General features: G+C 41.5%; 1 long non-coding RNA gene across 1 annotated transcript; it reads right to left on the reverse strand.

Moving 5' to 3' along the window:
- Positions 1 to 580: 580 nt before the first annotated feature.
- LOC310681075 lies at positions 581 to 21,796 on the reverse strand. Its single transcript, XR_014513104.1, has 3 exons — positions 21,748 to 21,796; positions 1,390 to 1,464; positions 581 to 661 (listed from the first exon to the last, which is right to left on the reverse strand). It is a non-coding gene; the product is annotated as an uncharacterized lncRNA (long non-coding RNA).
- Between the last annotated feature and the right edge of the window lie 3,475 nt (positions 21,797 to 25,271).

Genomic DNA, 25,271 nt, shown 5'->3' on the forward strand with positions numbered 1-25,271 from the left:
CTCCACCAACACCACTACCTAGTATTTGTTGGTGGGGCTAATGTGTATTTAAAATGTTTCTACTCTATGCTCTCAGATTCTAATGTATTAGATTTTATTAGGGTCAAAAAGAAGGGTATAAAATGATTCTGTCAATAAATCTAAATAAATGCAGAGCATTTGGTTTACTAAAGTGCTGCACTATCAGAACACAGCTTTGACGGCATGGTTAAGAAATTCGCAAGGCGTGAAATCAACCTTGGTTCAAGTACTGTGTGGAAGTGTGTACGTACCTTTTTAAAGAACATTACACTAGTTTAACTTTATGCTATCCCTCCTCCCGGGTGAATTTAACCTATCTCACTTTAATTATTGTAATTGATATGCACTGCAAAAGTAGTCATGGCGGCCTGAGGCATATGTTGGAAACTCACTCTTACATTAGTTAACCTTTCCACTGACATTATTTACCTTTACACATGGTGTCTGTTTACATTTTGATCTAGCTGCTGCTTCACATTTGCAGATGCCCTTGGCTTCTTGTTTAAAGAGAAACTTTAATTCACTTTCAGGAATTGCAGTCTCGTACAGCAGATCTAAAGCCTGCTTTCTCTTTTTCTCTCTTTCTCTCCTTTGCATGTTTTTCTTCTTCTTCTAACATCATTTCTTTTCCTTCTGCCACCTGACACAGAGGGGAAAAGCCATACATTTGAAAACAATGGACAAGGCAGGACACTGCAGAACTTTATTTCATGTTGAGAGATTGTCCCTATTGCTTGGGTTAAACCATTTCAAGGAAACTGCACAGAAGGACATTTGTAAGTACATATTGTAGCCCCTCCATTTGCATGGAAAGTCTCTCTCTCCTCTGGACATCAGTAGCTCCCAAAGTAGGAGGCAACTGCTCCACACTTCCTCATTAGTGCCTCTGAAACTCCAGCTGGGTACAGGCATTGCTTCACTAAAGCAGTTGACCCAAGGCACAGAACTCCTCCAACAAACACACATATTACCCCTCAGAGTCACATACTCTCCACTCACCTGGCTAGGAAGCAACACACTCAAGTGAAAATATGACTCTCAATGTCAACATATGCTGCTCCTGTACCTTTCCAAATCTATTGCTGCTTCAGTTGTGCTTATGTGTGGATGTTCCCCCCACTCAGACCCCAGTAATCACTTTTAGAGTTACGGGGAACCAGTGCAAAACAAATGTTGGCATTTGGAGGACTATGTTGGCCTCCTGTGAAGGTCAGGCTACTGCATTTATTTTATCTGGATTGGACAAACCTCTGTCTGCTTGCAACTTTATGTTGGAAACTCAGTAGAGTTCTAAAGGAACAAAGTATGCTTTTCAGTAAGAGGCACAGAGCTCCTTGATGGATATTTTTCATCTCTTTTTATACCTACCATCAGTCAGTGTCATAGAATCGTAGAAACATCAAATTGTTGGAAGGGAACCCGAGAGTCATCTAGTCCAACTCCCTGAAATACAGGAATTGCAACTAAATCATATATGACAGGTGGCCATCGAACCTCTGTTTAAAAATCTCCAACAAAGGACAATCCACCACTTCTCATGGAAGTCCGTTGTCACTTGTCAATGACCCTCTGGCTAGGACCAAATAAAACTATGTTTACATCTCATGTTGATTAATGACTAGGCTTGTTTTGGGAATGCATGAAAACTGGTCTGACTTACCTGTTGGCCGCACTGAGACTCCTGCTTCAGATGGCAGATCACCCCAAGCCTGGCTTCCCACTTGCCACCGTTTAGTCCTCGACTGAGGCTGCTTTGCCACATCACCAGTGTGGTCTGCAGCACTCCTACAGGGCTCTCTGAAGGCCCAGAGCCAGTGTGGTGTAGTGGTTAAGAGCGGTAGTCTCGTAATCTGGGGAACCGGGTTCGCGTCTCCGCTCCTCCACATGCAGCTGCTGGGTGACCTTGGGCTAGTCACACTTCTTTGAAGTCTCTCAGCCCCACTCACCTCACAGAGTGTTTGTTGTGGGGGAGCAAGGGAAAGGAGAATGTTAGCCGCTTTGAGACTCCTTAAAGTGAGTGAAAGGCGGGATATCAAATCCAAACTCTTCTTCTTCTTCTTCTTCTTCTTCTTCTTCTTCTTCTTCTTCTTCTTCTTCTTCTTCTGCCTTCCTCTGAGGAAGGATCCTGCTTTAGAGTGATGCATTCCGAACAAAGTGACCCAGGAGATTTTACCACAGCTGCTTTACCATTGCAAACATTGTTTAAAATTTAACACTAGGAGACTGTTGATTTTAAAGTCTGACTATTCCCAAGGCAGAAACTTTAGGTAGTATTTGCTGCTCCTGCAGCAAGGCAAGAGCAGGGCAAGTAATTTACCAGGCCACCTTGCCCACTAAATGACCTTAGGGTCCTTCATAAGAGTGAGGCACTGTTGAGCAGGAGGCCCTGAGGAACCTTAGCACTCCCTGCTATGGTGGCAAAACACGAATGGAGGGTGTCAGCAGGGAATGGCAGCATCTCTGTCTCAGGTGGCAGAACGTCTTGCAACAGCCATATCTGATGACTGCAGCCTCAGGCTATCACTTGACTTAGTGAATGGGCCATCACAGATATGGCCAGCACAGAAGGAACATTCAGAAATCAAGAGATGTGTACATATGTTAGCAACCTTTTAAGCTCTGTTCAGGTATTAGGCTAGAATTGGGAATGGCAATGCATACAGGGGGCAGGGAAACTGTGCCCAATGTCTCTGTACCAGCCCATTCCATGCCTGCCCTCAATGAATGGGAATGTCTGAGGTGTGTCCAAAGCATGTTCAGCTGAAAGTGCTTAGAAGCTGCCCAAAGAGGTTTATGTGTTCAAGCAAATATGTCTAGATGTTCCCTTCAGACCTTTGTGCTTAGTGTAGAAAGGTAGGGTTGGAGCAGGCAGGTCCAGTGCACATGGAGGTATTGTGGCATAGCTGTTGCATGTGTTCCATACTCACGGTGGTATTCACTGCTCAGGCATAATACCCGAAGAAGGTCTAATAATCAACAATAATCAGTAATTTTCAATACTACCACTAGGATCATTTACTAAGCAGAGTGTAAGGAAGGGAATGGGGGGGGGGGGTTGGTGGAGAGCCATTGTCAGACGAAAACTAATAGAAAGAACCACAAGAAGAAGAACTTAACGTTCCATGAACACACAAAGTCCCAGCAAGCAACAGCTCTTTGCGAATGCTTACAAACACACCAGTACTTAAAGTTGGAGAAATCAGAGCTTGCTCTGACACATGCAGCTGAGCTTTTCAAGATTCCTTTGGTTTCCAACGGTGATTGTGAGCTTGACCCAAAGAATGTGGGTCACTTGGCAAATGTGATATCAGCTGGATGTAAATAACATCTGGTGCCCATTTCACTGAAACTGAAATAACAGCCTGATGTGCCAATGAAAGCTTAAGGAGCTGTTGACACACAGCATTTGATGGCACTTGGATAGTCCCAGGCTGATGACTTCTATGCATTTTTTAATGTTGATGGCTACTAATGTATTATCTATAAGAGGAGCAGAGCATGGCTATAACCATAGCAATGTGATGATAATAAAGAGAGTAGTAAAAGATTAAGGTTTATTAGCCACAGTAGTATATTTAGTGCTAGCTATAAATCTTTGTAACAAATCAGTGTTTTATTTAGTATTTAATAGCAGCTTTACTCATTGTAATAATATTTCAGGGCCAAGGTTTTAGAGCTGTGCTTAGAGAAATAGGTATCTGTGTACTCCTCCTTGTTCACATATTTCATTCATAGCATAAGGACTGAAGATAGTTCAAATGTTTGTACTCATGGATACAAGGCTCCATCAGAATTATGCAGTGTTAGTTTTTTTGTTTTTATTTTTTTTTAAGCTGGCCTTTTGAAAGTTTAGAACTGTATCTGCACTGTGTTTGTGCATGTGTGTGTATAATGATGTTCACTTTGCAGAGGCCCATAAGCAGTAAAGCTGGCTTGAGCAACTTCTGGGTCACAGGTCCCAATACAGCCCTTGAGTCATCCACGGAAGACACCTCCACATTGGGACTGTTGAAATGACCCTGCCACCTGTGCATTCTGCCTTGTTGAGGAGCAATACTCATCTTACCTTCTGTTAAGTTATGGGCCTATCCACTTCAATGTGGAACAGATCAGCTCCCCGCCCCCCAAGAAAACAACAACACTAGAACTAGTGAAGTGGTTTCTTGCATAATTTCAACTCCTTGGTTTCCAAGCTACCCCTCACAACTTTCACTGAACACATCCCTAATTCTTAAGAGATGCATCCCTGAATACTTACAGAAGGGAAATAGAAGATATGGGGTCCATATCATAGGATGTGGCCTAATTTGAGCTCAGCATTGCCTGTTCTGAGTGGCAGCAGCTTCCAAGGGCTTCAGGCAGGTCACTTGCTAGCTGGTCATTTTAACTAGAGATGTTAGGAGTTGAAGCTTGGCCCTCCTGAATTGTTTGAAGCATGTCTTCTACCACTAATATATGGAAACTCACCATATCCCAGAGAAGACACCCGACCCGGCCAACACAATCCACAGACACCCAAGACCCTCATTTCCCAGCTAATGGGTATCTCAGTCAGAGCTTCATGAGCACTGGCATGGAACAGTGGCATCTCATAGACTACTGTCGTTTTAGAAAGGAGGGTTGGGCTTGAGGGCAGGTGTCCTCATTGGTAAGATACTGGATGCAAGAAAAACCACCCCTCTTCCTTTGAACATTTGCCTTCACAGCTACATCCAAAGGAACATGCATACCTAACCCATCTGGCTCCATGTGTGCTTTTGGGGACATTAGACCAAACACGGGGAAGATCTGGAAAAGGCTTCTTTTATATTGCCCTTTGTATGTAAGCCCCATCCTACTGATGTGAAAGGCTTTTCCATTTGCCATTCGAACTACTATTTAAATTAATGCTGGTGGGTATAATAGGAGCTGAATGGGAAACAATGAATATGAAATAACTCACATACCAAGTTCAACTTTTATATACATTTCACACAAGTTATCACCAATCTTCCCAGTGGAATTGCCCCATATTGAAATCAGCCTGTCAGACCCACCATATTAACATGAAGCTATTGAACAAAAAAATATTCTTCTGGTCTTTGATGTTTTATTTTCTGTTTATCCAAAGCATGTCAGCGACTCCAACATGTGGTCCATGTCAGAAATCTGGGACAATGCTTTATACAAACAAACACACAATGTGTCAAATTTCTACCTTTTCGCCCTGCTGTTAATGACAAGAAACGACTGTTTTCTCCAGCATTTAATCCTCTTTGGAGGATAGCACTTTCTATACTTCTTTTCGCAGCATGCACAGAAGTTGTAATGCATGGCAGAGTTCATTATACATCTTGCTACCTCGCTTCTGAATTTTGCATAAGATACGCCAAGGGGTTTTTTTTTTATATAAGAAGAACTTTTAGTTGAGGTAAATGGAGAGAACAGAAACACTTTAAAATTTCTTTATGCCTGTGTATAAGTTTTACACACAATAGTCAAGTGCTCTCTGTCGAAGTAATTTAAAATGATATATCAGATGGCTGCAATATGAATAAGTCCCTCACTTGGCCGTTGTAATCACACATAGTCTTTGTATCCCCTTCCGCTCTATTCCTGTCTACCTAAAGATGAACAAAATATAAAATGGAGGATAATTTCAACATACACATTAGCAAGGGAACAAAGAGAAACTGTTTTGAAAGGCTTTTCCATTTGGCACTCCCAACTACTGTTTAGATTAATGCTAGTAGGTATAATAGGAGCTGCAGGTTGGTTTTTTTTTCTAGGCCAGGGTATAATGGTGTTTGGTCCTTTTCTACACAAAGGGATCCATCCACCTACAGACAAAGCCGTCTGTCTGTTACCACGGCCCTGAATGAAGTGACTGATGAGAATGTGAGTCAGATTCAGGTAGCAAGAAGGAAGCACTTATATTCCAGTTAACTACACTGTCCTGTCTTGATACAAATTATACAAGCTGAGATAATCAATAACTTATCAGCCTGCTGAGAACCTATTAGCATGTGGTTAACATGCTAGTGTTCAAAGTGGCGTTCTGCTGCGCGGAATGTGGCCTTTGGTATAGCACACTTCAGCGGTTTAAGTTCAATAATAATAACTCTTGTTTAACAAGATATGAGATTGACTCTTATAAATTAGAAGATTGTTTTCATGATCCATCTAATCTACTCGATTAATAAAAAAATAGACCAAAGCCTTTTGGCACAATTCATTTCTTACTTCCCCTTTCAAGTGGGCTCAAAATATGGGAAATCCAGCCTGCCCAATTAATCAGGCTGAACATCTTGAATACCTGCAGAGAATGCAGAGCCACTGCGATCAGAAAGTTGAAATTAAACACTTGAGCCTAAATTAAGGACCATTTAAAAGACAGCACCCATTGTCCAAGCTGAGCTCGAAAACTAATCACTTTTGCTCATTTCCCTTTAATAGACAATTTCAAGGAAAAATAATAATTTGCAAGTTCATTTAGGTCCTCGGATGTCTGCCTAATGTAGTTCATATTGAGCAAGAAAATAGGAAAGGGCAGAAGAGTTCAGCAGTAAATATTTCAGTCCCCAAACCATTTTATTTTTAATTTGCACTCTTGCCTTGCTAATCAGTTAACTGGATTTCTTTGCTGTCTAGTCTTTAAAGAAACAAAACAAAACAAAACCCCAAACCATCCTTAAACAGTAACAGATGACTGAAACATATCATTTATGCTCTACACTTTGGGATTGTCATACTGCATCTGTGGGATTAAGCATTTTAAAGACTTGTCAGTTTTAATTGGAGGCTCAGCACAGTTCTCATTTGCCAGATACATCACACCATCAAAATGGATTTCCCCCTCTCTTTTATCGTTTTATGAGAATTTGTAGACCTAGATAAAAACCATCTGTGAACAAAGCATGTAGACTTAAGTAAATAGCTCTCAGAAATTGACTGGAGCCTAATTTGTCCATTTCACAACGATCTGCTGTATGCTTGATTGCTTTTGGAGCGAAGTGTGTGTGTCTATATATATACATACACATTGTTGTGGGGGGCAACTCAAGTGGTTCTGAAACAAGAAAATCTCCAGAGTTAAGAATTTTGTTCATAATCGGTTTATACTCTGATAAACATACACATTTGTTTTCCATTTGTAGCACATACTCCTTGCAGCTTCTATCAAGGCTGAGGCCCAAACTAGTTGGCACTCCTACAGAGCCAACACTTTGACCCATTTCAATTTGGCCTCAAGCCTGGTTTGGCCACTCTGGTTGATGACCTATATCTGGAGAAAGATTTCTGGCCACCATTCTGCATCTTCCACAATGACCCTTAATTAGTGTGTGGGTGTGTAGTTGTGGGTGGTTGTGGCACCTGTCACAAAAACATTGGGAAATATTGAAATATTGAAACAAAAACTTTGGGAAACATTTCATCAGCAAAATGTTTCCCTAAAAGATTCCACTCAGCTTTAAACAATGCTGACCCACATCATTATCGTTAAGTGTATTTAGATGCCTTTTTTTTCTAAATAATGCTAAAGTGAAGAACAATAAAGAAATCATTATATAGGTACAACAAAGCATAATCATATCGATCACATTTCACATATATAGTGTTATATACCTACATGAGCAAGCTAACAAAAACATTCACATTGACATCTCCCTAAACAGAAGAAATACATTCTAGGCACTGTCAGCAACAGTAACAGACTTTGTTGCTGGAGTCATGTCCTCCCAGGCAGGATGGAAGTGGGCTAGACAGAGCGCAGGGGACTGGTTTTGCTGGACTCAAGAACTAGATTGTCTCTGGCGCCTACAACTGCAGCAGCCACCTCTGTAGCTGAAATCAGTCAAAGTCTGCCTTCCTAGGTCAGATGGAAATGAGCTGCGCTAACATGACACTCCAAATTTCCTCTTCTCTATCTCACATCATTGGCTGACACTGGAAAGTGAGGGGAAGCAGGTATTGTGGGAAATCTTGACAAGAGGTAAGTACTACCAGAGGTTTTGGAAAAAGAAGTTCAATGTGTGAGTGTGATTTCTGTGGTGGGTGCAAATTTAGTGTTGTCACAACTCTAAAGACTCTGTTGCAATAATACTCCAGCCAGGTGTCAGAATCACACTATTTTACATTTAGGAAATTTGGTGCATCCTCTAGATTAGTGGTGGGGAGCCTGTGATTCTCCATCTGGACTCCAAACACCCCCCCCCCCCAGCTCCAGTCCGCATGAGCAAGGGACTTGGGGCTTGAAGCCCAGCAACATTTGGAGGGTAACAGATTCCTCACCACTCCTCTAAATAGTGCAGCTCTTGTTATCCTGATTGTTGTTTGGTTTGATTAACATATACCTGCACCATTTTTGTTTAATTTAATTTTCAATCTCTAGATGCTATGGTATTTTCCTGTTGTAGGATAAAGAGCAGCAGGGAGTTTTAAAACAACTCTACCTCTAACACTTTTCTGTTCTGTCACCTTTGAAGTTAGAAATGTTTCAACTGGAGTTTCTGTTGCTTTTTGGGGGGTGTATACCTTCCTCATCACAGTAATATACATCTTTCTAACCAAAGAACCAAACACCTCTGCCACCATACGCTTTTTTCTTTTCTTTTCTTACTTCATAAACTTATGCTGATTCATTCTGGAATTATCCTTAGAAATTTCATGGACACTACTTTTTACTAATTCAGCTTGTCATTGAGTCCCATGGACTGCAAGAAGATCAGACCTATCGATTCTTAAGGAAATCAGCCCTGAGTGCTCACTGGAAGGACAGATCCTGAAGCTGAGGCTCCAATACTTTGGCCACCTCATGAGAAGAGAAGACTCCCTGGAAAAGACCCTGATGTTGGGAAAGATTGAGGGCACAAGGAGAAGGGGACAACAGAGGATGAGATGGTTGGACAGTGTTCTCGAAGCTACCAGCATGAGTTTGACCAAACTGCGGGAGGCAGTGGAAGACAGGAGTGCCTGGCGTGCTCTGGTCCATGGGGTCACAAAGAGTCGGACACGACTAAACAACTAAACGACAACAAATCTCAAAACTTTGCCAATGTCTTCCATCTGTTTTATGGGTGGAAATATTGCTGTGTAGGCATGGGAGAATGGAATGGCTTATCCAAAATCAGGAGTTGGAATGGTAGTAAAGGTAAAGGTTAAGGACCCCCTGACAGTTAAATCCTGTCATGAACGACTCTGGGGTTGCGGCGCTCACCTCACTTTGCTGGCTGAGGGAGCTGACATTTGTCCGCTGACAGTTTTTCCGGGTCATGTGGCCAGCATGACTAAGCTGCTTTTGGCAAAACCAGAGCAGTGCACAGAAATGGCGTTTACCTTACCGCCGGAGCGGTACCTATTTATCTACTTGCACTTTGATGTGCTTTCAAACTTCTAGGTGGTCAGGAGTTGGGACCAAACAGTGAGAGCTCACCCTGTCGCAGGGATTCGAACCACCGACCTTCTGATTGGCAAGCCCTAGGCTCTACACTACAGCACCACCTGTGTCCCTGGAATGGTAGTACCATGTGCTATAAAGCATGGACAGGGTGTAGGGGTGGGCAGGGTTATAATTTGTTTTGGTTTTTTAAAAGAAGGTAGGAGTGAGAAAATATTGATGAATGCTACAGTGCTTAAAAACATATTTAACTAAAATAATCAGATTGCAATGATACAACGAAAACAGCAGTCTAAAAACACTATGCAACCCATCCCAGGAAATCAGAGAAAACAACTAACATCAAAGCAGGAACCATTTACAAAATACCCAGCACAGCATCTTAGCTAAGGGTAGATAAAAGCAGAAAGGTTTTCAATGCGTGTTTGAAAGTGAATAAAAACGGAGCCAGGTGTATATCTTTTCAGAGGGAGTTCCACAAACATGGGGCCACCAACCAAGAAAAGGAGATTCCTTAGTGCCTGCCAGTCTATTTGTCCTTGATGATGGCCCTAAAGAAGTGCCTGTAGCAGAATTGGCAAATTCAATGTAATCTGACAAGAATCGTGATTCAAGAATGATTAGATGGAAGGTTCTTTGGCTCAGCCTTCTGTGATGAGGCAGACTCCTAGGACTCTTATACCCAACATTCTTATAATATGTTAACCCACATCAAGCACAGTGTGGTCAATTGGAGGTGGTGTGAAGGGTGGAAGGAGGAGTGGATTTTAATGACAACTCACAAGCCAAATACCTCTTGACTTCCATGGCTGGTTTGACGGGCCACACAAGTGTCAGTTCGTCTCTGATATTGATAGTGATTTGTGGCCATCTTAACAAGGCAGTGCTAGTATAATCTATCAAGCAGCAATCTTTTGAATTGGCTGTGGTCTTTAAAAACAAAACAGCCACCCCGTTATGTCTGTGGCAGTGTCAGCCCCTCTTCAGAATTATGTTCTGTGTAAATTTAGCGCACATAATAGCTAATAGGCAATAGATGACAAGAGACACCTTGAACTAAAACCAATGCACATAAATCTTTGCTAATCAAAGTCTACTGGCTGGTTGAACTTCTGCAATTTCCCTGAACAGAAAGACCCTGGAAAAAAGCTCTCTGATAATAAGTTCTGAGCGGGTGGGAAAGTTCATATGAATGTCACTGCCCCAAATGTCTATTGGGTTTTGTCAGCAATTCAAACTATAGATCTTACTATCATCAAATTCTTGTCTTGGTCCTTAACTGGTTCCCTAAAGGAAATATTGTAAGGTCTGTTCTGGAAAGACGCTTTATATGTGTTAAGCAGACCACACTAAAGCTTAATTCTCTAGCCTGTCTTCCTCTGGTTTCTAGGCAAATTATCAGAGAAAGGAGAAATGGTATTTGTTCAGATGTATATTCAGCAAAAAAACACACAAAAAAAACCATACAAACCTTGTAGCTATTCCTGCAATAGGCAAGGCAAGTAAGGAGAAGAAATGGTTTGGGGTTGGCCAGGGACACTTTAAATAGAAGATCACAATAAATCACAGTCCATATACTGTATATATTCTTTGATGGATTCACAGAAGATCAAGAAGAAAACTGCTCATACAGTGGGGCTTTCTCAGCTCCTCCCCTGCACCCCACTATGTCTCCCAGTGGCTGACCCCACCCAGCCACTCTTGATAACTGATCTGTAATGTTGAGAGATGAGACTTCAGGAGCTCTGGAATCGAAGACTTGCAGTGCTATCAAGTCCAGCGTTGTCTCCAACAATGGCTGAGCAGGGAAAGTCTCACAAGCAGTCATTGAAGAGGATGGGATTTATCTGTTATTTCTTCTGGCTTCTAGTGTTTGGAGGCTTACTGCTTCTGTTCATGCAAGTCCTATTATTATCATTGCTAATAGCTGGTTGTTCAAGATAAGCCTATCAACTTCAGCCATGGTTTTGCTTCAGTACAGCCCACTGCAGTTGCCTCCTCCATGGTGGATCCTGCATTTAGCAGGGGGTCAGACTAGATGACTTCCGAGATCCCACCCGTCTCTACATTTCTCATAATAGTTGCATACTCTGTGCCATTTTCAGCACACAGTTTCACTTAAGACCGCCACCAGCAATTTCTTTATACATGCAACTTAAATAGCTTTTGGATCAGATCCTAATCGCATGGACCCAAAATGTGGTCACCCCTCCAGTTTCCTTCTGATCTCAGACTATCCTGAAGCTTTAAAATGAGCATTTGCCTCATGGCTGGCCAGAAGATGTTTCATCTCGAGCCTTGTGTCCTCGTGTTTAATGCTGCCTCTGTTTGTTTTCCCTCTGGTGTTTACTTAATACCTGCAGCTTGTAAACTAATATTTAAGTGCATGTTGAGATTGCCGAGTTAGAGATAGAGTCATAAAAGCCTTTTGCCACCACTCACTGTGTATGTAGGCAGCTTATCGTAGAGCTCACTTGGGAAACACACATTTTCCAAGTTGCATTAAGCCAGCACTTTCCTGATATATTAACACTTCTTTTTCCTTGAGCACAACAAGTATGCTCTTCTCCCCCTCCCCCACCCCAATGCATCTTCCTCTGATTCAAGCAGTAAAAAAACACCTCCAGAGATCCTCAGGGGAAAAGGATCTTGTGAAATTCTGTCTTCTGATTTAAATAAAAATACAAAAGACTCCCACCCCAGAAAGGACTTTGTGGCGGACGGAACAGAGTGAAGGCTATTAAGCTTTTTTATTCCAGAGTGCCCATTTATGCTTATTCCTTCCCCTGCTTTCAACAATCAGACCACTTTAAAATTCACTCACTTGCTGGTGAGTATGTAAATGTAAATAGATGGATTACACTTGCTGAACTGTTGAGTGGGGAAATGGTCACATTGTAAACAACGGAGCTGTTCACTGGGGGGAAAGACTGCAAACTGTCACTGTACCTGTTGCCAGTAGTTCCTGTTTCAGATTCAAAGATATTCTGTGATAGTGGAGGAGAAGACTTGTCTGACATTTGGTGGATTGTCTGGTGCAAGTGCTGCAACATAACATAGTGGGAGTCCATGGAGCTCTGAGATGTCAGAGCAGAATCAGACCATTGCCAGTGTCAGAAGGTTGTAAGAAGGCACGGAGGCAAATTTCTGCTAACCCTGGCTGGAGCTATATGCCTCTCTCTCCCACACACATTATTACTACATGTCTCATTCATAACTTAAATGACTGAAATGCAATGATAAAATTTGCACTGAACTCAAAATTACCTGAAAATAGGTCAAGGTGAAAAATTCAGGGAATGCGGCAGCCAGACTGGTGACTGGGAACCATAGCTGTCAAAGTTTTCCCTTTTTAAAGGAAAATTCCCTTATTCCGAATAGGATTCCTCACAAGAAATGGGAAAAGTTGACAGCTATGCTGGGAGCGGCTGCCGAGACCATATAACACCGGTCTTGAAAGGCCTACATTGGCTCCCAGTACGTTTCCGAGCACAATTCAAAGTGTTCATGCTGACCTTTAATGCCCTAAACGGCCTCAGCCCAGTATACCTGAAGGAGCATCTCCACCCCCATCGTTCTGTCCGGCCACTGAGGTCCAGCACTGAGGGCCTTCTGGCAGTTCCCTCACTGTGAGAAGTGAGGTTACAGGGAACCAGGCAAAGGGCCTTCTCGGTAGTGGCACCCGCCCTGTGGAACGCCCTCCCATCAGATGTCAAAGAGATAAACAACTATCTGATGTTTAGAAGACATCTGAAGGCAACCCTGTTTAGGGAAGTTTTTAATGACTGATGTTTTAACATATTTTTAATCTTTAGTTGGAAGCCGCCCAGTGGCTAGGGAAACCCAGCCAGATGGGTGGGGTACAAATAATAAATTATTATTATGCTTCTCTGGTGGACATGGGAAGCTGAGATTATTCATCAGTTTCAGGGATGGGGGCTTCTAGAGCAATCAAAACACCTTTGTGCTAGACTAGGGTGTTTATGGATTGGGCTGAGGTGTCTGTCCACTAGCTCTGCTGACTTCTCATCACCTGCAGAGTAACACCAGCACAGAGCTTTCCCTGCTGAATGTGAAGGTGGTGGGGAGGGGGAATGCCACCAGTGAGGTCCCTGCTAGCAGCAGCCAGCAGCAAATTCCAAAATGGAGCTTTCTGGAAATGGAGCCATGTAGGCAATACGACACTTTATAGGCCCCAAGAAAAAGGTGGCATTGAGCCACCGAATTTGAAATACTTTTATAATGCATTCTACTTAAAACATCTGAGTTATTAAGGGATCCAAGAAAATAAATTGGGTTCAGTTGGAGTTGCCACCTTCTGTTTCCACTTATAAGCAATGCCTTTCTTGCACCTATCCTGTGCGACACTCTGCAAGATCCCCACCCCCTTCATGTATTCCATGAATATACATGAATATATCTGTACCACAGCAGTTGGTTACAGTCAATGCACAAATTGCAACAAGGCACACCTCCTGGGAGGAGATGCAATGTAGTGAGATAAAGATGACAATGTGGGCGATTCATCTGCTTGAAATTAGGACCACCTATGTGCCTAAGATGCTACAACAGGCTTGGAGCTGATATCAAGTGGAGTTGGACAGATCCATTTCTCTCTTCACTCTCACTTGTTGCTACATCAGTGCATGCTACTTGGTATACTCTCTTAACTTGTACACATCTTTAGTATCTTGGCAGGAAAAAACCAAACGAATTAAGGAAGCATTTTGGAAAACATTACTTGATTGCCATCATCTGCAATTTAAGAGTGCACAGAGAAAAGAGCACATTGTGTTGGATTCCGAGCCATTATCAGCAGAAACTGGCATCTCTCCCAGGCACCCGGCTCGGTCTCCTGTTGACCTCCCGGTCTGCTCTCCCGGCAAGGACCAGGCAGAGGTCACGATAGGCGATCCTTCTCAGCGTGAGAAGAACACACCACTCTTTCCTGCCCCCCCGGCAGGGGAAAGAGATAAGACAGAAACGTATTTACATGGCTTTATTTCTGTCTCTGCAGTGATACAAAAATCATGTCTGCTCTCATCAACCTCCAGCAGACGACTCACCAAGCACTTCCTGTGCAGCTCATATTACACTCTGAGCTAATTCCGGTGCTGTCTGTTTCCCACAGACACTCCCAACATCACATGACATTCCCAAGCAATCAGCTTGCAGCATCATTGCTTCAATATCGTAACACATTGGGACTATCATATTCACATCTGTGCATGGATCTGTGAACATTAGAAGAAAAAACATTTTACAAATACAATCTGCTGACTTGCTTGGGTTGTTGTGGCAGAGAATACCTGTGCTTCAATGGATGGCAGCTTTCCAAGTTAAGAATATTTATTTGTTCCACCACATGTGGTGGTTGTGTAGCATAATTAAAAATTATTGGGAAATGATCTATAATGAACTTTTAAAAATGCTTTAAAAATCCTTTTCTAAAAACCCAGAAGCATTGCTGTTGGTGTTAATAACAGCAGAAGTCACCAAAAAGGAGAGAATTTTTTTCCTATATGAGACAACAGCCGCACATGTGTTACTAGTGCAAAAATGGAAAACAGATAAGGTACCAGCAAAAGAAGAATGGCATATCAAACTGTTAGTATATGTGGAGCTAGCAGGGATGACCACTAGAATGTGAAACCAAAATGTTGAAGGATATAAAGAGGAATGGATATATTTTACTGAATATATGGGAAAGTATTATAAACAGACAATCAACCTAGCTGGATGGTAAGATTTTCAGCAGTGTAAGAAATAACTAAAGTTTATATAAGGGGTTGCGGGAGATGGGATGAACCAAGAAAACATGAGAAAATCAGGAGAAAAAAGGAACCATGGAAAGAGAGGATGGGATGTCAATTAAGGAATCTCTCTCTCCCCCCCCCCCATTTTTTATTTCAGAGATTCTTCTCTTTTTGTACTACTTTTGTTCCACCAGCCTCTAGGAAGTATTCAAGTGATCATAAATGTATACATGTTCTACATCTACAGAATACATAGTTTTTTTGTAACCAGAGAGCTCAAAAGCTCTACTCAAGATTCCTTTTTAGATTCTAACTGTAGGATTTTCTAAAATGCCATTCTATGTTCCTTTTTTTTATAAGACAAATTGTGTTCATGAAAGTGATAGAAGGAAGAAAGCCATGGCCAGAAGAGAAGAGAAGAGAAGAGAAGAGAAGAGAAGGTAATAAGGAGAATTTGTGCTGTGGGTGGTGAAAGGAGCAGGCTTAAAAACTTACAGAAGTTAAAATGGTTCGAACCTAATTAGGGGCAAAGAACGCTGTAGCAACTTGGAAAAAAGTTTGCCACATGCCAAGTCAAGACAAAAAAGACAAAAGGCTATTGATTGTAATGTTCTATGAGCAAAAGTAATTAAAAACAAAAAAGAAAGTTTAGATCTGGAATTTGGTGATAGCTGCAATAGAAATAAGTGAGAAGTATTTGGGTGGAATTGACCAATTCCGCAATGACAATTTCATGTCTTGAAAATTATAGCCTTTCAGACTGATCATATTGATTGGAAGTCTCACTGAATTCACCAGGACATCTTCTAGCAGACGTACGCTGGATTAGAGCCCTACAGGTATCGAATCAATGAAATTATGTCTTCTATCCAAATAACCAGTCATGTGGACCTGTCGTGTTATTCCAAGTTTCAGAATATAAACAACGTGTGTCCATTCTAGGCTTCAGATTGGTCTTTTTGGCAGAGAGAAGACTGCTGTGACTACTGATTAATACATCTCTTGACATATATAAATGGCTTTGCTGGTTCTTAATTCAGAGTATTGAAAGTACGAGGAGAACAGAAGAGTATGCATTAATTGCATCACTGGGTAGCCTGAGAACAGTAAGTGAGACTCATTTGCAAGGCAATTTGGAATCCCTTAATAATTGTTATAGTCTTTGATCTCTGTATCTGATATATATATATAGAGAGAGAGAGACAGAACTACATGAATGAGTCTATTCAGAACTGTTGTTTTGAAAAGATGGATTTCAAAAGACTTAAAAAGATCTCACTTCACACCCACAGATGAGAAGTGGTCAGTGTGGAACTTTGATCTAGATATTCCATCTGTCACATTTTTGTCATTGATGGTCCTTCAGTTTGGCCTTTAGCTGGGAGGGGAGTATTTCATCTTATATTCATAAGAACACTGCTTCCTTTTTTGCCTGTTTCTCTTTTCTAAATCTCGCTTTTTTTCATCATGTCAATGGAATGTAGCTATGGTTTTCTTTCGGGGGATACTCACTCAGTGATTTCTGGGCTGGTGCAGATATTTATGTTAAAAGTAACCATGAGCAGTCATTTTGTGATTTATAAATCCACTTTCAAAAATATTCTGGTGAATCCAGTGCTGAACACAGTGTGAAAGGAAAACCACACAAAGGTACAGTTCATAGAAGTCTCCCACTTTTTGCAGAGCAGCAGAATTCGTGGGAACCAAAATTCTGCAAAACGTGGGTGAATGTATGGATTCACATGTGAACACAATAATACAGCAGAGAGGACAAGTTTGTGTTCTTTGTCTAGCACAGTGTTTCAGCGCTGTTCACAACACCCATACTAGCTTCAGTGTATTCATGGCTTCCTATTCCTATTAACCGAAAAAGCCAATCTTTACGAGCAAAGTAATGTTTATGCAAAGTAGTTATCATAGTTAAGATGAATGAGGATATTGTTCCAGGAATGGGAGCATGAGTGTCCCAGCTAGGGAAGACCACAACAGATTGTCTGATTGTATTTATCTAAATTCAGACAGAAAGAAATCTACTGTATTAAAGCTATTTCAGAACATCAAATCTGGCAAGGCGGACGCATTTAGTTTTCAGAGCTGTTGTTGCTGTACGATGGGATGTTCAAATTCCCAAGGCTTTCTTTTCACTCAAGCTAGTTGCTGGAAACAAAATTGCTTTCTTCATTAAACTCAAACTTTAATTTTCAATATATTAAATTTATGAGTTGTTTGAAGCAATAAAATGTTCTTTTTATTGATTTTGTTCCTCCAATTATTAAACTAAGATTGTCATTTGGAGGTAATCTCTGTCATGATTTCTTTTCTATATAATCTGACTTTGATATTTATGAGATGAACAAGGTAAATTAAATGTGATTGTTTTAAAGGAAGAAAAATAAAATTCAAATTAGTTCACTTGTAGACATACTATTCTCATTACATTGTTGTGACTATAAATATGGGCTAAATTGCATTCCTGTATAGAACCTAAATTTGACTTATATGATATCCAAATGGATAAATTCAATCCTTTATATCTACTCAAATGTACGGTAGGTCCTATTGAACTTAATGAGACTTACAGATAACTGGCTATAGGATTTCAGGCTGATTTGTAGTTACAAGCAGTGTAAGAGTTAGACAGTCTTTACTGATGATGATGAAGAAGAATTATTCAGCTTCTTATCCGTCTTCTTCATAAGGACAGGTCACATCAATTTAAGAATGCAAGATTAAAAACGGTTTAAAACAAATGATAGTCACAAGTCTAGGATGAGTCCTAAAATAACTATATCTCAGGTGAAATAAATAAAAAAAATAAAGAAATGTCCAGTAGCACCTTAGAGACCAACTAAGTTTGTTCTCGGTATAAGTTTTTCACGTGCATGCACATTTCTTCAGATACAGTGGTACCTTGGGTTACATATGCTTCATGTTACATATGCTTCAGGTTACAGATTCCGCTAACCCAGTAATAGTACCTCGGGTTAAGAACTTTGCTTCAGGATGAGAACAGAAATTGTGCTCCGGTGGCACAGTGGCAGTGGGAGGCCCCATTAGCTAAAGTGGTGCTTCAGGTTAAGAACAGTTTCAGGTTAAGAACTGACCTCCAGAATGAATTAAGTTCTTAACCCGAGGTACCACTGTACACTGAAACATAAGTCACCAGACCCTTATATATAGTGGGAGGGTGGGGTGGGGTTTGTCTCAGAAGGGTAGTAGGAGATGGGTGATTGACTCAATGGGTATGGTAAACCTGTTGACGACTGTTAACGACTGAATCTACCTACCCGAATCTATATCTCAGGTGTCAAAGAAGAGGAAAAAGGGGTGCAAATATTATTAATAGTAATAATTTTTATTCTACCCTTCTTCCTAAAAAAAAAAGTCTAGATTAGTTCTTCACTTCAATTATTACCAAGCCAGTTCCTGTGTAATTTCTCTGCTTATGGGCCAACCACAGTTAAAGACTTCAGATCCGACTGATTTCAGTGGGAGAGATTTTGAGCACATACTTAATTCTTTCATTGAAATTAATCAGTAGGACTTTGTATTTAACTTTGCCTGGATTCCTGCTCATATAACAACTATATTTCACCTCTTGTAAGAACTGTAATGTGACATTTCAGTGAATGAGACTCAAACACTTCTCATCTAAAGATGTAAAATAATCATAATTGTGCTCTTTGTATGTTTGGTACAAGTCTAAATGTTTTTTACTCTGAATAGGTTTCCAGCGGTCCAGAAATATGGCTTCTCACATTGTAGAACGAGCCCTGTAACAGCACAAGCAAAGATAAAATCCTGGAACTCTTCAGTTTCTTCCAGAAGTGCTCCCTATTTTCTGTGTTGTGTGCATTTTCAGATCAAGAAATGCCCCATTCCTAATAGGATAATGGAGCACCTCATTTTAACATTAAAGTACATTGCTGTACACCATATGATATCGCTCTACATGAGCACAATGAAATCAGAGTCAAAGCAGGTACAGTGGTACCTCAGGTTAAGAACTTAATTCATTCTGGAGGTCCGTTCTTAACCTGAAACTGTTCTTAACCTGAGGTACCACTTTAGCTAATGGGGCTTCCCGCTGCCGCCGCGCTGCCGCCGTGCTGCCGCCGTGCTGCCGCCGCGCAATTTCTGTTCTCATTCTGAGGTAAAGTTCTTAACCCGAGGTACTATTTCTGGGTTAGCGGAGTCTGTAACCTGAAGCATCTGTAACCTGAAGTGTCTGTAACCTGAGGTACCACTGTATTAGAGAATTTGGCAACAACATACCTGCCAAAGGGGGTGCAAAGGGTGGTCAAAATGAGGCCTGCAGTGACACATGAAGGGCAGAGCAGAGCAGAGCAGCAGTGGGTCCTTTCACTAGCAGCAGTGGTGCTTGTTGTCAGGATGGGACGAGACCCATGGCAGTGGCAAGGTCAGGGGAACTCCAGATTCACAGTGGGGGCTGCAGTGATAGCAACTGTGGGGCTGCTGCCGTCAATGAGGACCACTTCTCCCCTGATGAACTGAACCCTGCACTCATCTTCTGAAGCCCTTCTTCATGTGTGTTTTCTGTGAGAGCGGGCTTTTCCTGCCGTGGTTCTTCATTTGTGGAATGCTCTCCTCAAAGCGGCTCACCTAGTTCCTTTGTTACACATCTTTAGGTGCCATTTGAAAACCTTCCTCTTCTCCCCAGATTAATTAAACAATCTATGGCCTTTTAAACTGGAGAGGGGGATTGTTTTTGTTCATCATGGTGTGTATTTTTGTGTCTTTATATTGTAAACTTCCCTGTGATCTTTAGATGAAGGGGCATTATAGAAATTTAAATAACAACAACAGCAACAATATCCTACTGCTACCCTAACATCACCCCCGCCTTTCCCCATCCCCATTTTCTTTACCAATTTGAGCAGTAATTTTGTACAAGTTCCCCTGTGGCTGCATTTTCTATTTGTCTCTCTTCTGCACCCCATTTCCCCCTCTTCCTTCTATACAGCTCTTTCTCTTATATTGGGGGGTAAAAGGACAAGAAAAGAATTGAAAACACTTGAAGTGGATTATATCACACCACTGTGGTGTGTCTCTTTTACCACTACTGAAATAAGAAATCTTACAGAAAATGCTGAAATTAGGGAATGTTCTTGTTACTAACCAAACAGAAAAAGAACAGAATGTCCCAGTAGGTCAGTGCATTATATTAATTTGTTCAACCCTTCCATCATTAAAAAAGGATCTGGTACTGTAGGTCACTCAAAATTAAGCTTTTGAAAGGCAGCACAATTGAAAGGCAGCCCCTGAGATTTTGGCTTCTGAACTACATAGATATTTTTCAGTGCATGAATAACATTAGCACTTTTCAACACCTTTGACAAATCCTCTCCTCAATTAAATGTATCTCAATTGTTTTGATTTGGTACTTGACACTGACACTTGATGCTGACTGGCAGGCCACGGTCATCTGGTGAGCTTCAGGGCTGAGGGGCGATTTGAACCCTGCTCTGCCAGATCTTAGTTTGATACGCTAACCGCTACCCCACACTGGCTGTCCTTGTGACAATCACTGTTCATTGGCTGAGGATGAGCAAGTGATCGAACAGTGACAGAAGTGAGGAGGCCCCCAGGGATTGGCAGTGGGGGCTTCTGCTTGGCTCTGGGCCTCATCACACGCCCAATGCAGCCAACCTGCGGTGCCAGCACTGCTGTCAGCTTATCATAGGACTTCCTTATCAAAAATGTGTATAGATCAATTTGCCTGCCATGTTAAAGGCAAGAGTAAACCACTGCTTAAAAATGGCTAGACCAGGTCACAGGTCAAGGGAGTGTGAGCTGGTTTAGTCTCAGGCAGACACATGACTGAACACCTCTGAGATTCTTAGAGTTATTTGGTTATACTGATAGACAAGTATTGGTCTTTTCAAAGGGTTGCCACTTTCCTTAGACAATATCCACAACGATTTCTTCAGACTCAAATGACCTGTATTCAGTACTGGGCTTATTCAGAGTAGACCCACTGAAATTACTAGATATGCATAACTTGGTTAATTTCAGTAGGTTTACTCTGATTAGGACTTAGTTGGATACAATCCTAAGGAATTTGCCACCTATAGGCACAACATGCAGCACACACAGAGATTCATAGATTTTACAGTTGGCTCAGTCCAAGGTGGCAAGATTAGCACCCCCAGGAACTTTGTTAGAGCTGAAGTTTTCCTCCCCGCTGACCACATTCTGTTACTGAAAAAGCAATATAGCAGTTTAATATCGCTGAATATGACTTGGCACACAGTTGTGTTCAACATGTTTTTAGAACTCCAAGGGCAGAACAGAAATTTCCTGGTCATAATGAGCAGATTTGTACTTCAGGATCACTAAACTTTTTTTATAGATATATGAAAGACACACATCACAATAGAAAAAGGTGAATGGTGGAGCTCAGGTTCCAACTACCAGGCCTGAACCAGAAGCAGATAAGATGTTTGGGGTGGCCTGATCAGAGAAAGGTTTATATGAGGCCAAACTTGTAAAGGCCAGATTACAAATCCTTTTTGTGAAATTATCTGACAAGATATAGATCAAAGTATAAATGCTGACACTGTGAATACATACCCTTGAAGGGAAACAGGATCACTGGAAAGTCATCAGACAAATTAATCCAGGGAAAGGGCCTAGGAAAATGAAATGAAACAAGGCTCCGGAAGTACATGTGTGGCAGAGCTGCTAGGCTAGCCTCCTCCATGGAGGGTTGCTGTTGCAGTGAGGAGGTTGGTACAGGGCAAACACACCAGCTGATCCAATCTGGTGCTGCCGCTGATGTGTTTGCACCATGCTGCTCTCCCTGACACCTCACCCCGTTCCTTACCAGTAAGCAACAACAACCCACCTCCTATGAACCTCCATAGCTCAGTGAGAGAGCATCTGCTTTGGATGCAGAATGTCATATGTTTAATGCAGGTGGGGCCGGGAGACACTCCTACCTGAAACCCTGGAGAAGTCACTGCCAATCAATATAAAAACTGAGTTAGATGGACCAATGGTCTGACTTGGTATAAGGCAGCTTCCTATGTCCCTACAAAGCAAATGTAGTGGTTACTCCCCATCTGGCAAACAGTATGGGGCATGGGGAGAGCAGGTGGCACATGTGTATGAGAGGAAGACTAGCCTGGAGTCTGAGAAGAGAAGGGAAATGGGAGCACTGAATGTCAGGAGAAGAGAGTTTTATGCATCAGGAAGTAAGAGGAGCAGAAGTGAGAAATTGCACCTTTCTTTTCAAATAGCCTGCAAAAGCTTTGGCTGGAGGCCTGTAGTCTAAATGTTGTCAGAGACTCGGTTTAAGACTGACCTGAGAGATCTCATCGTTTGTTATTTCATGCTAGATTAAATTCCAAGTGTCTGGAGAAGGCAAGGGCAGCAATAATATATGCAGGTTTTTATATTGTTACATTCTTGGACTGGGAGGACAATATATCACTCAAAAGAGAAGGGCCAAGAGCTAGAATTTCTCATTAGCTGATTCTCGATTAGAGGACAGAACGGCATTTGCTGCTGACACTTTCGCAGCGGCAAAAAACAGTTTAAGGTTTTAAATAGAAAAACACCATCATTAAGTCAAGACCTTTCTTGGCCAAATTAGAATAAACAGCTTGGAATAAACCTCTAACTAGAATTTCAAGAGTTTTAAAATGGAATGAACTCACTGTTTCTTCTTTCAGCATACTGTGCCAATATTTTCCTTCACAAATAATAAAATAGCTGATAACTTAATATGAAAAATACTGATGTTATTGGATAAAGTTCTGAGCCTAATTAACACAAGTCTCCTTACTGACTTACTTTGCCCTGTAGGTTCATAATGATATAAACCTAATATATAACATGAATAGAAACTGAGGATGATGTCTAAGGGTGCAGTCATAAATAACTTAGTGTGCAAGCTGAACCTGTGCCCAGACCACTAGGGTTTTATGGAATGGCAAAGCTACTATCACTTGCCGGGATTGAATGTGTGTGGGGAGGGAGATGGGGTGGGGTGGGGGTGGGGGTGGGGGTAGGCCAGGCCAGCCTGGGGTTCTTGCAGTGTTCAGAATGGGCTTGATACTATCATGCAAAGGCAGCAGGGCTTAGAGAGCACTTGATTGTTATTTTAGGGGTAGGGTAGACCAGCACAGGATCTGCTGTAACCTGATCTGGCCCAGCTGATATCAGATCATGGCAAGTGGTCCACTCTGAGCTTCTTTGCAACATCAGTCTGAGAGCTCGAGCAGCAAAGAGGCATGTTTAACTGCCACCGCTCTACTTTCTACCCTGGACAGGACAAGTGACAGAGCTATGGATATGATGGTGGTGGTCATGCCACTCCATCAAGCCCTGTAGTTGACAGCCAGAGGGGTGCATGATGCTCTTAAGACTGTAGCTATTTTGTAACCTACCCTGAATGGTCCATATAAGTACAAGACAAATCCAAAAATGGATGCATTTGGGTTAAAAATGTTATGCATTTAATTTCAAACTATATACCGGTATATATATATTTGATGGCTTTGGCATTAACAGAATTTAGTTTCTTATACTCATTACACTCTGTGAATGAATTTGTATGCTACATGCTTTTTGGGATACAATATGTTTCTAATTTGTATGAGCAAATTTATCCACATAACTGAATTTATGATTGCATGGAATGACCACACTAATTTTGATTTAGCTGTTCATCCTACCACGCTTGCATGAACGCTTGGCTTTATTATAAGAAAGAGTTCAGCTACATTCAATACAATTTCTCACAGTTGTAGAAATGCAAGTGTTTGCAGAATCACATGCTAACTCCCTTCATTTTGTGGATGTACGATTTTAGTTTAGGCATATTTAGATTGATCTCCAACCGTAAATTGTTGGGTTTCATTAAGAATAACCTTTTGCATGTTTCACCACCCCATGGCTGTAAGATGTAGTTTTAAATACCTTTCCCCCCAATGACTCTAAAGGTTGTACTGCAAGAATTAATCTTTATACAACATTAAAAGGCTAATATTAATGCTATTTTTAAAATATGTGAGTAAAAATTGTGAAACCTAACCACAAGTGCTCTAATGAGAGACCACCCTTTGGAAATCGCTATTGGTTTGTCTTAGTGCTTTTAGCTGGAGAAAGCAGACTTGTCTAACCAGAGAGATTACAATTGTAACATTGAATAATTAGATCTGAACTGGAACAACAACAACAACAACAAAGTGACAGTGCTGTTAGCATTGAATGACTTGGCCTAGGCACCTTTTGAATTTCCCACAATGCCCCAGAGTGATGCTTGGCTGGAGTCACTATGAGAAATGTAGGAGAGTACAGTCAAACCTCAGCTCCCAAATGCCTCTTTTTTGGAATGTTTTGGCTCTCAAACACTGAAAACCAGGAAGTAAATGCTCCAGTTTTCTAATGTTTTTCAGAAGCTAAACGGGCTTCTAGAACGGATTGCGCTTGACAACCAAGGTTTGACTGTAGCTAGATCCAGCTGTCTGGCAGTGATTTGAGTGCCAGGGCAGATTTTTATTTTTTTAATGGAGGTTAAGGGCAGGGGCGGATCTACACTCATGGTTTTTAATGCTAAAAAAGAGTTAAGGAATGATTCTGATAACCATATGACCATGTGACATTCTTTTTTAGCGTTCATAATGAATTATTAAAATGTGAGACCAGAGGGTGCTGCAGAGCAACCAGCTACAAGAAACCAATGGCGTGGAAATAAAGCAAAAGCGAAACCAAAGAGGACTTTTCCTGTCTTGACGCTTTAGAATAATATTTCTAATACCATTCTAATAATGTTCAAAAGGTGAGTGGAGATCCAGCCCACGGGCCAGCAGTGAGCCTTGCAAATATATGGGGGTTCCCAGCAGCTGCCCATGGATACCAGATGCTGTCACCAGCCCTGGACGGGTACTAAAGCTGGACTAGAGCTGAAGCAGCCTAAGACTTTTTGTTCTCAATTTGTTCCAGGTAAGGACCACAAGACAATAAAGCCAAGAACCTGGAAATAATGTCTGAACAAAGCAAATGATCATGCAATTATGGAGACCACCAGTTATTGTTGCTAACATTTACCGTATTGGCCTGAATATAAGCCTCACTTTTCCCCCAAATTC

Source organism: Podarcis tiliguerta (assembly GCF_965153285.1).
Source record: "Podarcis tiliguerta genome assembly, chromosome: 6".
Taxonomy (NCBI): Eukaryota; Metazoa; Chordata; class Lepidosauria; order Squamata; family Lacertidae; genus Podarcis; species Podarcis tiliguerta.